The following is a 14,750-nucleotide window of genomic DNA, read 5'->3' on the forward strand; positions in this document are numbered from 1 at the left end:
GAATTGCCCGAAAGGTGAGGACTTATAGGGTGATTTGGAATCAACCAATGCCTCGGACCATAAAACAAAGATGAGGACTACCAACAGGTAGTGCCTCGAACCTAAATCTAACGAGTGCAAAGGGGCTTACAAACTACACCTCACAAGAGGCATAGCCTACCCGACCTCTGGATTTACTATCCTACCTGGAAGGGACTACCAGCTAAACCCTCCTAATCGCTTTTAAAACCATGTATCTTGGTCTCAATGCAAATGTAGAGTGGCAGGCTATTTCATTTTGGAAGGTAGGGCTTATAGCTTGGCTTTGAGGCCAAGATGCATATGTATGTGAGTATGCATAATGCTGACTCATAAAAGAAAGATTTTTATTATCTAGTCCTTAAATGAGAGCTTTTTATATGCAACATATTTTTGGCCATGCATGATTGTTTTAAATTTGGAAAACTTGGCTCCTTGAAGGGAGCCATGCAAGACTTTCTTATTTGTTAGAAAATCATGGAGCCTAAATTGATTTATTAGATTGCTTACATTTTAATGTGTAGAAAATTTATTTATGTCCTAAGAGCCTACCGCATCAAACAGTCTAGACCACACCCAAGCAAAAGCAAGGAAAGAAACCTAGGAAAAAACACTTATATTGCACAATCAGGTAAATAATCAAATATGCTTTTATTTATAAATAAAATGCAAGAAATGAAAACAGAGTCCAAGTTATTACAAACAGGTTTGGCAGCTGAATTACCTACTATTATACAACCAAGTCAAATTATTACAGACTCTACTTATGGTGTCTTGAAGCTGTATCTTCCAAGTAAACCTCAGGCATCACCTTCCACAGGTACATCCATTTGTTTCACTTTCTTTTGATCCAGACCCCCATAAGTTTTACATCCTACTTCTATCAAATACATTTAAAAAATGTAAAATACTCAAGTCTGCAAAATAGAGTTAGAAGTAGTTTATATATAACAAAACATTACATCCAAAATTTGCCTAACACATAGAGTGCTAAGCATCTGCTTCTACCCTATTAGCCTCTTTTGGGGGTTTTAAGCAGCACATGTCATACAAGCAATTTATTATTTATGAGCACCCCTCTTTTAGATATGGCCACCTGCAAGAAGAACAAGCATATTTCTACACTATCCACTTAATGGCAAGTGCCCATAACGCAGATAATCCAATAGACAATCACACCACACCATCAAACACATGAGCAGAAAAAGAAAATCCTAATCCTAGCATGTCTAAGGGGCTATGCACCTAAGTGGGTGAGGCTTGTGTATCATGTCACACTAAGGGTGTTTGGTTTCATTTTGGAATGAAGATGTTTAATCTTTATCCAATGGTGATTTCATTTTAAGTTGTTTGTGACTTAAAGATTTTATTTGATTTTTTAAATGTTTCATATTTAGGAGGGTTACGAAGAATCCATAAAGTAACCACTGCTTGCTTTTGGGCAACTCTGTTACTTATGAATCCTAAGATATAATAATGTAGGCATCCCACCTTTCGGTGGAGATGATTAATCATTGTATCAAAAGGAACCTAAGTAATTTTTAGGTGTTTTGGAATTCTCTTAGTGTTTGGATAAGAGGGGTGTCTATCTAACAGGATAAGATAGACATGCCTAAGGGGTTTTACTTAAGACTTGGTGAAATTCATCCAATAGGATAGTATGAACTTCAACAGATTGGATAATTCCTAAGGGACATCTATGGGTTTAATATTTTAAATGTCATAGGAGATGTCACTCAATTTGGGTTGAATGAAAGTGATTACTTAGATTTTGGGTCTAAGAAAGGTATCTAATATATAGTTTTTGGGCTACATGTTAAGAGATTCTCCCTAGCTTTTGGAGCTAAGAGGAGAAAGATAAAAATCCAACATTTAGCTTTTGGGCTAAATCTAAGAGAACTCCATCTAGCTTTTGGAGCTAAAGAGAGGGAAAATCTCCTATAACTTTGGAGTTGGACGAGAGTTGGGAACCTATAGCTTTTGGGCTAGGATATGACATCTTCTAAAGCCTTTAGAACCTATAGAAGTGAGAGGAGATTAGTAGCTTTGAGGCTACAAACCAAAAAGATGTTTCCTTGAATTTTTGTATTCAAGGAGTTGGGTTTCATTTGCTTAGTTTGGATAAGGCAAATAAAGGTTAATGATGTGTAGATTTGAGCCACACATAAAAGATTCCTTGGACTTTCAAATATGCAAGGGGAGGAACTCATTCACCTAGTTTGGGTTAACAGAATGAAAGAAAATTAAGATTTTGATTCATTTGCTTGATATGGGATTATTTGTTGAATTTGGTTCAACAAATAAATGATTTTGGATTAAACTACTTATTGATTTTGATTCAACAAATAGATGATTCGGAATAAGATTGATTCACTCAACATGAGTTGAGTGAACGAGACTTTCATACAACTTTTGAGTTGTATAAAGGAGAAGAAAAGGTGCAATTTTGGGTTGCAAGCTTCTAAAACCTCTTTGAACATTTGGAGTTCAAAGAGGGGAATTCATTCTTCCAACATAGGTTTGAGAGCATGAAGATGAATTTGGAAGCTCTCCTATAATCTTGGCTTGTAGGAAAGAGAGGAAAATGTAACTTAGAGGTTGCAAATCATAGAAATCCTTTGAACATTTGATGCTCAAAAGAGATGTGTACATTCTCCTAATTTTGAGTTTTAAAAGAATGTGATGGTTTTCCTACAACTTTTGGGTTGTAGAAAGGGGGAAATCATGTGCAACTTATAGATTGCAAGTTAGAGGAATTTCTTTGAGCATTTGGTATTCAAAAGAAATGACACACATTCACTTGATTTAGGCTATGTGAATTGAGAGATTTTCTACACTTTTTGTTTGGTAGAAGGAGGAGATAATGTGCAACTTAGAGATTCCACATTCAAGAGTGCCCTTGAACATTTGGTATTCAAAGGGGGATAATCATTCCCCTAAATTTGGGTTTAGGAGAATGAGAGGACTTTCTACAACTCTTAAATTCTAGAAGAGAGAAGCAACAAGCAACATTTGGATTGCATGTTGAAAGGAATTCCTTGGATATTGTGTATCCAAGGAGGAGCATTCATTTGTTTAATTAGTGACTAAGCAAATGAGGAAGACTAGGATTTGAATCTTATGTTTAGAGGATTACTCATCGGTTTGTGTTCCAACAAATAAATGATTTGATAAACTTCCTATAACTTTGGGGTTGAAGGAAGAAAATGGTTTGTTAGTCTTATTTTCTAACAAAAGGAAGGATAGCTTATAGTTTAGTTCGATGCTATAATTATTCATATGTAGGAAGAGCATTTAGAGCCTTGGAGGGGCTCCAAAATATCACACATGAAGGGAATATTTGTTGGTTTATGTTCCAATAAAAGAGATGAAAGAACTTGGAAGTCGGTTCTAAGTTGCAAATGATTCATGCAATCTAAAACTTGGAGCTTTGAGAATGCTCCAAGCTTTATGCACGAAAGGGAATTCTCCATCTCCCCATGAATGTTTTGGGCTCATGGAAAGAGAAAATGCATGCTTGAAAGGAATTTTCCTACGTCCTTTAGAGTGTTTTGGACTCAATTAGGAGAGGGAAGAAATATTTCCTAAGGCTTTGGAGAGGTCTCTAGATCAATTTTGGTATGATCTAGAAACTTGGATAGGAGATATCTATCCTTATGACTTCTAGGAGGTTTAGGATCAAATTTGGTATGATGTAAGAAGAACATAGGAGTGCATGCATGTGTAGATGATTATCCAAATTAGGGAATTTTGATCATTGAAAGCAATCAAGTATTTGTTTGTAAAATGTCGTACATAAACTTAACCAACAATATATTTTGTGGGATCTACAACATAGACTTTGGAAAGTTTATGGGAGACCTCACAATGATTTGATATTTTCATTAATTGATTAAATTCATATTCAAGCACAAAAGCTCTCCAGAGTTCATAAACTTCAACATATGCACACTTTTTTCAGCTCGTAAGTCATTTTTGCCATGACTCATACATGAAAGAAGGGTGCACACAATTTGGATGAGTTTCAAGCTTATGAACATCCTCATATACTTAGGTTGCTTCAACAAACAATCAGTACAAGATTGTCACTCCACACTCTAAGTTTCATGTGATGCAAAGCATAAATTTAATTGATCATTAATATTGTGAGGTTTGCTACACAGGCCCTTGAATGTCTGTCTCACAACGACTAGAAATGTCGAAATCAATTAAATTCAATATATGCATTAAACAAAAACTCTAGAGGTAATTAATATTATGCATGCAAAAGTTCTCCTAGATTTTGGTGTCTATTTTGTCATGACACCAGTGTTGAGTATGTACATGTGCACAATGTGAAATTTGGGAGGGTATGTGAGCTACACACTCAATTTAGCTACGAATAGTAACATACCCTAAGGTTTGAATGTAGGCAAAGGTGTCAAACTCAATATGATGCACAAACATATATTTGAGAGGTGTTGGATAACAACCCGACACCTCTACACGCCTCGAAATCCTCTCCGGAACCTCACATGAGAGCTAACAAATGAAAATCACTGAATTTCCACGGTTTTTTCCGAAGTGGACAGCCAACAAAGGGATTTTAAGGGACCAAAAATCAATGTTTCTAGGGACCTAAGGCTTTGCATCGTCAATCACATGCTGTTGGCTACGGAGCCTTAAGGTTTTGCCTAAGTTTTAGTATTATACCTCTCCCGGTTTGTCCTAGCGCTCCTATCCAAGCACCGATTTAAGCTCCGGATCGCTGTCCAAGGTCCAACCCAAGCTCCAAAAGTTACTCCAAGCCACTTCAAGAGAGGAAGATCGCTGTCCAAGGTGTTCCGGTCGTTGCCGCCCCTGTCCAAGGTGATTTGAAGGCTCCAAACTGTTTTTTGGAGAGTTTTGAAGCCCTCTTTTGCTGTTTGAAAGTTTCCAACAACTTTCAACTAGCTACGAACTCGCCAGAATTGAGAGAGGAAGAGGTGAAAGCCTTCCTTTGCACAGAAAGCCGCACAAGCTCCGACCAAGATGAAGTCGGGGCCTTGAGGTCGGACGTGGTCTCCAACCTAAAGCTTGATGGCTTCAGGTGGTTCGATGACCAAGGGAAGCGGAACCTTGGGAGGCTCGGCTAAATGGCTGGACGACAGCTCACTGCTTCGGTTGATCCAGCGAATGGAACGGAGCGAACCTCAAGGAAGTTCGGTCGAGAGCTCTGGAGGAGTCAGATGGGGTTTCCGCACGCAAGGAAGCATGAACAAGGGGGGCTTCAGTTCCGCCTTTCTCCCTCTGGCTCTTTCGCTCCCTGTCGCTCGCTCCCTCTATCTGGATGGGCCGCACCAAACAAAAAAAAGGGGAGCCGAATGCTCCCTCTCCTCTCCGCTTTGTCTGGGACGGACACAAAAACAGAGAGCCGAAGGCTCTCTCCCCCTTGCTTCGCCTGGGACGGACAGAGCACGGGAGAGCCGAATGCTCTCCCTTTCCTTTCCTCTCTCTTGGAGAGAACGAGTAGTGCCGCCCAAATGAACTGATCAGACCGCTCACGCATCAAATGAGGGGTTTTAGGGCAAATTCTATAAGAAATCTGAGCCGTCCATTTCGATTTCAGATTTAGGTATTTGATTTAGCCAAAATCAATCAATTGGGGATGAAATTAAGCCCAAATTGGACTCGACTCAAACCGATTTGGGTCGGTTTGGGTCCGAGTGGGTCCGATTAAGTTAATTTTGTGAAATTAAGCTTGAATCGGCTCTGAATTGTGTCGAATTGGGCTCGACGACGCTCGACGGGTTTGATTGGATTTGATTTGGATTGATTTGATTTTAATTAAATTAAATTGGATTTAATTTAATTAAATCGGGGTTTAATTTGTGATAATTTCGTCTCGATGATACTTGATCGAATTGATCGAGTGCGATCGAACCCAATCAGGCTCGATCGGGGTCGAGTCGATACAAAAATATTCGTCAACAGTCCCTGACCATGGCAAGCTCATCCTCCAATTTACTCATCCTCTTCGCCAACTCCGGCTTCTCGGTACTCTTGTCATCTAGGTGCCCCAGGACCTCCTTGTGTATCCTCGCCAAGGATTCAACTTGCCCAACATGATATACTTGGAGGCGAGCAAGAAAGTACATGTTTTGTCAGGCTTGGCCCAACGCATTCATAGCGAAAAGCTGACCTCCTCATAATCGAGTTGCTTAAGAAATGATTCCAGCCCTTCATTAAAAAAGAATTTGCCCCGGTCGTAGCACCACTTGAGCACTTGTTCCTTTTCTTCTTCCTCTTTCTCTTCATCGTCCACTTCCACTTCATCACCCTTTGAGGAGAACGACTCACCTTCACTTTGCACATAGTTTACTGACTATGAAAAAGTGGAAGGATTAACAAGCTGCTTTCCCATTCCGACTACAACAACTACCAATTTCTTCTTCTCAAGTCTCGCCGCTTTCGCATCCTCATCAATAGTAATTTCTTTAGCAAAGGGTGATCGCTGCTCCTCACAGATTTGTACCTTGGCCATGAGCTCTTTGAGCTCCCTCCACATGTAAAGGGTTTCCTCATCTTCTTGGGAGGAGGCGCCTCCCCTTCTGCAAAAGCATCGAGCGCAACCCTCTTTCTTTAGCTGGATTTCTTTGGGGACTCAAAGACCGCAAGCAAAGTCTCCAAATCATAAGGAAACTCGCACCATTCTAATTTTCTACAAAACCAAGAACAATGTTAGGCGAGTCCGAGAGTTAATTCTTTTACTTAAAATGAAGTGGTGCAGCCCACAGCCACCTTGCCATAAAAACTCTTACAAATATTGTGGTGCACAATGTGATAGAGAACGACAAGCAACTCGCCCTCGTTGACAACCATTACTCGCTCCTCCACAATCATGGTGAGGATCGCCACCTTCTTCTTCATAAATGTTACTAGTCAAGTAGGCATGGCCCAACTAACCATACTCTAGACAACCATAAACTGGACCTTACAATCACGCAATATGAGGGCATTTTGAAATTTAAATAACTCTCTCCGATTAAAATTTCCTGTCAACACAGCTATCATCGGAGTGTTTGAGCATTTTTAATAAATCTGCAAAGCATTCTGATATCTCGCATTTAGGAGCTTGACATAAAGATAAGAGTATATGAGGAACTTTGTATAATATATTTTGCACTTCAACTACACTTATATAATATACTTTGCATTCTCATTACATATGTACAATGTATTTTATATTCTCATTACATTTGTACAGTGTATTTATATGTCACGATCCGGCCCGGCTAGCCCGATTATATCGGGGCGGGAACAGTCGGTCGTACGAAAGAGCATATAAAGCATAATGAAATTCATTATAAATTTAACAGCAGTACATAAATGTTATCCAACATTAAAAGAAAGAGCTACTAAAAGACATCAAACTGAAATGTTTCAAACTGTTCAATTGTCTCACAACTACTAAAAACTTTTTAAACATCAATTACATTATATAAGCTCTCACCATTACATAAAATTCAAACTCACGAACGACAGAAAAAAACTCAAAGACTCAAACTTAAAACATAAAATGAAACATTTCATCCTGAGGTCCCCTACGACGATAAGTGTACGGTCGTCGTGTAGCCATCACTTCTCTCCTGAAATACATTTTCAAACGAGAAATGAGCCAACACTCAGCAGGTAATTCATATCTCAATTAATTTCATAAGATGCATAAAACAAAAACTTTTACAATTGGAACTAATTCGAATCATATCATTTTGCAAGTAATAATTCTTAAACTTTTCAATTTTTCTTGCATTTTCCTTTCTTTAACATTTGATTTCTTTCATTTATTTCTTTCATCTTATTCATATGCAATGCAAAGTGCAAAAATGATTATGCTAAATGTATCACCCGTCCCGGAAATACCCTTATTCGTATTGATCAGGTACGCAATCAAATTTTTTTTGTCATTTTCTTTACCATTGATTCATAAGAACCATCCTTTACCATGGCTCATATGAGCCTCCTTTACCAATGCTCGAAAGAACTCCTTTGCCATTATTGGCACTTCCGGATCAACATGCAACATGAAATTATTATTGCTTTTAAATCTTTGAATCATGCTCAATTTTCTTTCATATTTATTTCATTTATTCATATACTTTAATTGCTTCTCAAATAATGCATGAAATGAAAGCATGAAACTGTATGGTATTTTTTTTTTTAAATCATGAACATCAAAACATTTGACAGTAAATAAAATAATTGACATTAAAATAAATACATGAAATTGCATTCTAAGCATAAATAAAATTAAACACTTATAAAATTAAATGGGGTATGAATACCTACCTCAATTCAAGTACGACACGTAGCTTCGACCAAATTCTTTCACCTTAAATTTCGACGATCACTACCTAAGAAATTTACAAAAACAACATCATATATTTTGAATAACCTAAATCTTAAGTTTTCGATCTCTCATTTCCCCTTAACTATTTCTTAAAATAGTTAATGAATTTTTAATTAAATAAACCTAAATTTTCGGATTTAATAAATACTTAAATTTTGGAAATTCATAAATCTTCCATTTCACAAGAATATTGCTCTAAAAAAAATCCTTAACATATAATTATAATTATATGTTAATTTTCGGATTAAAATAATTATGGAAATTATCAAAAACAAAAAATTTTCTAAAAATCTAATTTCATGTTTTAAAAACATTTCTAATAACTTTAGGAACAACATTTGTAAATGGGATTTCTCAAAATTCAAAATCTAAGAAAAATCCTAATTTTTCTTTCTCCAAAATTCCCTTAAATCTATTTGTTTTTATTGCTAAAACGATATTCTAAATATTTCTTAACGGTTTCTTAAAGAGGTTTTGGGAGAAAACAATTTTTAAGAAAAACCCTAGAATTTCTATCTCCAAAAATCTGAAGATCGAGAAAGTTTCGTTTGAAAATAACCATACCAGAGTGTTTCTCTCATCGTCCTCTTCGATTTGACCTAAAACTTTCGCCGGAAGATCGTCGCCGGAGCCACCCCATGCCGAGCCTAGGCCGCCCACCCCTTGCCGCTCGTTCCGCTAAATTTCGGTCGGTCACACGTGAAATGAGAGGAAGGAGGGTTCAGTTTGCTCATTTAGGGAGAAAGGGGAAACCAAAATGACCTTAATACCCTCACTTAAGTGAAATTAGCCTTCTATTTACAAAAGGGTAAAATCGGTATTTTAAAACTTCATTAAATTTTAATTCCAAATATAGGTAAAATTAGGTACAAGTTTTATATATCAAAACGATCAGAATTTCGCAAGGAATTTTCCTAAATTATTTCTGTTGAATTCCGTTAACGTTGAAAATCTCACTTAAAATTCGTCGCGGCGCTTTAAAAAGCGTGCGACGACCTATTAACGCCGTTTTCGGGTTTTACATTATATTTGCTCATTACTATTGCATAAATAAACTTTGAATGTTGTTCTTGCATAATACATTAGCATATAAATAATACATTTATACTTTAATCACATAATGCATTTTATAATTATAATACATTTGCAATACACTCATACGATGTATCTTGTAATTGTCATATGCAGTCTATTATGTTCAAATTTGAAATTTGTTTGATGGTGTATAAGATTTGCTTATGTCATCACTGCCATTCATGATTTGAGAGTGGTTAGAGATAATTTTGTTATTTCTTTGAGTGCAAAATCTTAATGAGCGATGAAAACTATTAACTCTCTAAGTATCTTAAAACTAGCTTCGATCATTAATATATTAATTTTCTCTAGATTAGGATGCATGTCCTCACAAATAAGATATAGTAAATTTGCATGCATCATATATCAAGCCAACTCCAAATTGAATCAGTTTCAAGAAATCAAATCATTTTGCAATATTTCAAAACAATTGAAAGAGTGCATATTTAAAATAAGTTTTTTAAAAGTTCGAAAGTGTGTTATCGAACATGAATTCCAACATTTCATGTCACACCCCATTTTAACCCCCCCCCCCCTATAGTCAAATTAAAGTGTAACAGAGAAGGAGAACCTGAAACAGAGCTTTACTAAAACCTTTAAAATTTACTTACATACCCAAAAGTCTTTGTGCAGCTTCCATTTTAACCTCTATGCACACCAAAAAAGTATATACACCAAAAAGAACCGTCAACCTTTTCACCTATTTCCCTACTGACTCCTTCCCCTTTCCTGTTGTACATCCATTGCTAGGGGTGTCAATTCGGGTCAACGGGTCGGGTTCAGGTCAAGCACGAGTTGACCCGATTCTAAACGGGTCAACCCGAACCCGACCCGTTTTTGTAAACGGGTTGGCTATCTCAACTCGAACCCGACCCACGCGGATTGCCGGGTTGACACGACCCAACCCGGTTAGTTAAACTTAAAGTGGCAGTCGACAACGGCAGCACTGAATTCAACAACAGCAATTGAATTCTAACTTAAATTCAGCAACTATAAAGTTTAAAAATTCTTTTGAATTCCAAAATACTGAATTCAGTTAATATATTAACATTCATAACTGCTTTCAGTTCACCTACCAGCTATTTTTAACCCTTCACCCTACTGGTTTTCTACACTTATTTTCCACAACCCAGAATTCGGCATCTATTCAACAAAATACCATTTCAGAACATAAAATCTGAGACGATAACTACTGTTTCTTTCAGATTTTGGAATCCTACACAAATTCCGACATATTTCTATAGATATATTTTTCATTACGTGTGCAAATTAGCACTTCAACCCACAGCTTACCCACACAACAGCCAGCCTCCTTCAGCCCCTTGCTCTCCCACCATCAGCAGCCCTTTCCAGCTTCTCCCCTTCAATTCGTTTGCTGCTTTGGAAAGTCCAGCAACTGTCGTGGAATGGGAGGGGAAATTAAGTGAAAAATGAAATGTTGAGTTGAGTGTTTTACCCTAATATAAATAAGCACTAGTAGAAATTCCACTAGTATTGCTTAAGATAATCTCAGCCGTTGATTACAGATTCTGCTATCAAACCATTACATGCCTATATAAGTGGATGGCAACAGTGAATTAAATAAAATAATGAAACAAAGTGACATATTAGATATCAGTAAATCAATTAATTACCGTACTGAATTTCCTACAAAGTAACATTTTATTTTTCCTGTGCATTCAGGAAACTAAATGGGTTGGAGAGTAGGCTAAGGAGATTGATAGTTTAGAATATAAACTATTGTATTTGGGTAGGAGTCGTACTAGAAATGGTGTAGGTATGATTTTAGATAAGAGTTTGAAGGATAATGTTATAAAAATTAACAGAATTGGAGATAGAATTATAGTTTTAAAGATTATTGTTGATGCTAAGATTGTTAATATTATACGTGTTTATGCTCCTTAAGTAGCTAGGTTGGATATGGGTTCAAAATTAAAAATTTGGAATGACTTAAAAGAATTAATATGAAAGATATTTCTTGAAGAAAGTTTTTATTGAAGGAGATTTAAATGGACATGATGATAGAGAGTTGGATGATTTTAAAAGCATTCATGGTGGTCTTGGTTTTGGAACAACAAATGAAAGTGATAAGACCATATTAGATTTTTCTTTAGCTTATGATTTTGTAATACCTAATGTTATATTTAAGAAAAGATATTAACATTTAATTACTTATAAAAATTGATATAGTAAAACACAAATTGATTATTTTCTTATAAGAAAATTAGATCATTTAGATTTTATGATGCACAGACATGGACACGGCGACATAGATACGACACGAAACAGACACGGGGACACGTTAATTATTGAAAACATAGGGCACGGACACGGGTCGGACACCGTATTATAGTTTTTATATTTTAAAAATAGTGAATAAAAATTAAATAAGTGTAATTTTTAAAAATAATAAGTCATTTAACTAGGAGATGAAAATATCTTCACTGCCAAAGAGAAATGAAAATGAGAATATTCGATGAAAGGGGTATTAAGTACAGACGATTGATTTGGTATTATGAATAGGAAATAAGAAATTTAATTTTTATATTTTAAATAAGTAAAAATTTTAAATACAAAAAATTATATTTAAAAATTTTCATAAAATAATTATGATATACGTATCGAACACGCGTGTCCAATTTGGATTTAATTTTTTTTAATCGGACGCGTTTTGGGCGTGTCTGATACGTATCAGAGGAGTGTCGAACGTGTGTCGTGTCGTATACATGTCGAACACTGCACATCTCTTTCAAGAGACATGTCGGTGCAATATAATTTTGATTGCAAATATTGTAAAGTTATTCCGAGTGAAAATTTATGTACCCAACAACGTTTATTAGTTTTTTACTTTAAGATAAAGGGACCAAAAAAAATAAAGTAAAACGATATTCTATGATTAGATGGGGGCATTTAAAGAATATTAACAAAAGTATTTTTTAGAGTAAAATTTTAGATCTTAAGATTGTCTGTGCACGAGGATGCTAATATTATGTGGGAAAAAGTGGCTAGTGATAATAAGAATATTGCAAAACATGTGCTTAGAGTTTCGAAAGGAATAGCTACTAATAATAAAAATAGTTGGCGGTGAAATCTAAATCTGCAAGAAAAAATAAAAAATAAGAATATTTGTTATAAAAATTGATTTATACGTATAAATTCTAATAATCGGTAAAACTATAAAGAAGCTCGTAATAAATCTAAGAAAGTTATTTGCGATGCAAAGAGCTTAACTTTTAATGATTTATTTAATAGATTAAATACTAATGAGGGAAAAAGATATATGTATTAGTTAGCCAATCAAAGATATAGGAGTAGTAAAGATTTAGTTCAAATAAAGTGTATGAAGGATGAAAATCAAAATGTGCTTTTCTTAGAAGATAATATTTAACAAAGGTGGATGAGATATTTTGCTAAACTTTTTAATGAAGAATGTGAAAATACGATTGACCTTTGTGACCTTATTACCTAAAATGAAAATAAATATTTTTGCTTTTATCGACGTATTAGAAAAATCGAAGTTAGAGAGCCTTTAAAGAAAATGAAGTGTGGAAATGCTTAGGAGATAAATGAATTTCTTGACTTACTAAACATTTTAATATTGTTTTAATGACTAAAAAGATGTCAAATGAGTGGAAAATGAGTGTGTTAATTCCTATTTTTAAGAATAAAGGGGATGCACAAGAGTGTGCGACTTATAGAGGAATTAAGTTAATGTGTCATACTTTAAAACTATGGGAGCGAGTCATGGAACGTAGGTTGCGGAGTGATACTAATGTTTCTCAAAATCAATTTGGATTCATGTCGAGTAGGTCTACTATAGAAGCCATAAATTTATTGAGAGGTTTGATGGAGAAATATAGAGAGAATAAGGAGGATCTACATATGATATTTATTGATATAGAGAAAGCATATGATAAAGTTCCAAGAGAAGTGTTATGGAGAGTTCTTGAAAAGAAATGAGTCAATAATGCTTATATTCAAATCATTAAAGATATGTATGCAGGAGCTATTACTTGTGTTCAAACCCAAGGTGGTTTGAACAAGTATTTTCCTATTTTAGTTGGTAAACATGAATTATGGAGGTTAACTTTAGAGTCCAAAGGTTTTTGCTTGAGTAGATCTAAAAAACTAAATATATTGAGTATAATTTTAGTAGCAATAGACCTAGTGAGGGTATTGTGACTTTGGGCGATCAAGTCATTAATAAGAGTACACGTTTTTTATGTCTTGGATCTATTGTTCAGAGTGATGGTGAAATAGATGGGGATATTACTAGCAGAATTCAAGTTGGATGGTTGAAGTGGAAGAATGCATCGGGTTGTTGTGCGATAGAAAATTCACCCTCAAACTTAAGGGAAAATTCTATAAGATGGTGGTGAGACCTGCAATGTTTTATGATGCTGAATGTTGGCCATTAAAAAAAGAAGCATAATACTAAGTTAAGTGTTGCAGAGATGAGGATGCTTAGGTGGCTTTACCCTTAGAGATAGGATGTGAAATGAGCATATACGTGAAAATGTTGGAGTAGCTCCAGTGGAAGATAAGATTAGAGAGAGCCGCCTTAGATGATTTGGTCACATTAGACGGAGGCCTTCCAATGACTCCGTTAGGAAAGTTGAGGTTTTAGATTTGACTTATGTTAAGAAAGGTAGAGGTAGACCTAAAAAGACTTGGTTAGGAAATATTAGAAATTATCTTTCTTTATTAGATTTAAATGAGAATTCGGCTTTTAACAAGACAATGGCGAAAAAGAATTCATGTAGCCGACCCCATGTAGTGGGACAAAGGCTTCTTCTTGTTGTTATTGTTGTTGTATGAATAGTAAAATATTATTCATTTTATATTAAAACACTAATTTAATATTTCAATATACTTCTATATGTCAAAGTGATCGGAATTAAAAGTATAATTTAATGAGAATAAGTTAACCTTTAGAGGAAGTTGATGCTTACATTATTTTAAATATTTTGAGGGTATTAAATTTCAAGTGTTAGAAAATATAATCCAATGATTTGAATGTGATGCTATGACCCTTGGTGAAGGTGAGACACAAGTTATCATACGAAGAGTACATATAAATTGCAATATGAATATAATCCAAATTTTCAAATATAATCAAGCTTAACACGTTTTAATTCGTCAAAATTATATAAGCAACTCTTTCTATCATGAACAATTAGATAAATACCACATCATGAAACAAAAAGGTGTCAATTTTAGTTGTTTCAGTTGTCCCGAATGTGTCGATGTTTTCCCTTTCTCAATTGAATGTCATTTTGGGCAATTTTTG

The 14,750-nt window shown here is 35.3% G+C and overlaps 1 protein-coding gene across 4 annotated transcripts in view; it reads right to left on the reverse strand.

The window, feature by feature from the left end:
- LOC110099463 (short integuments 2, mitochondrial) overlaps positions 1–14,750 on the reverse strand; it is a 79,406-nt gene that overhangs the window by 31,866 nt on the left and 32,790 nt on the right. The gene's annotated exons all lie outside the window — the stretch shown is intronic.

Source organism: Dendrobium catenatum, unplaced genomic scaffold (genome assembly GCF_001605985.2).
Source record: "Dendrobium catenatum unplaced genomic scaffold, ASM160598v2 fragScaff_scaffold_589, whole genome shotgun sequence".
Lineage (NCBI taxonomy): Eukaryota > Viridiplantae > Streptophyta > Magnoliopsida > Asparagales > Orchidaceae > Dendrobium > Dendrobium catenatum.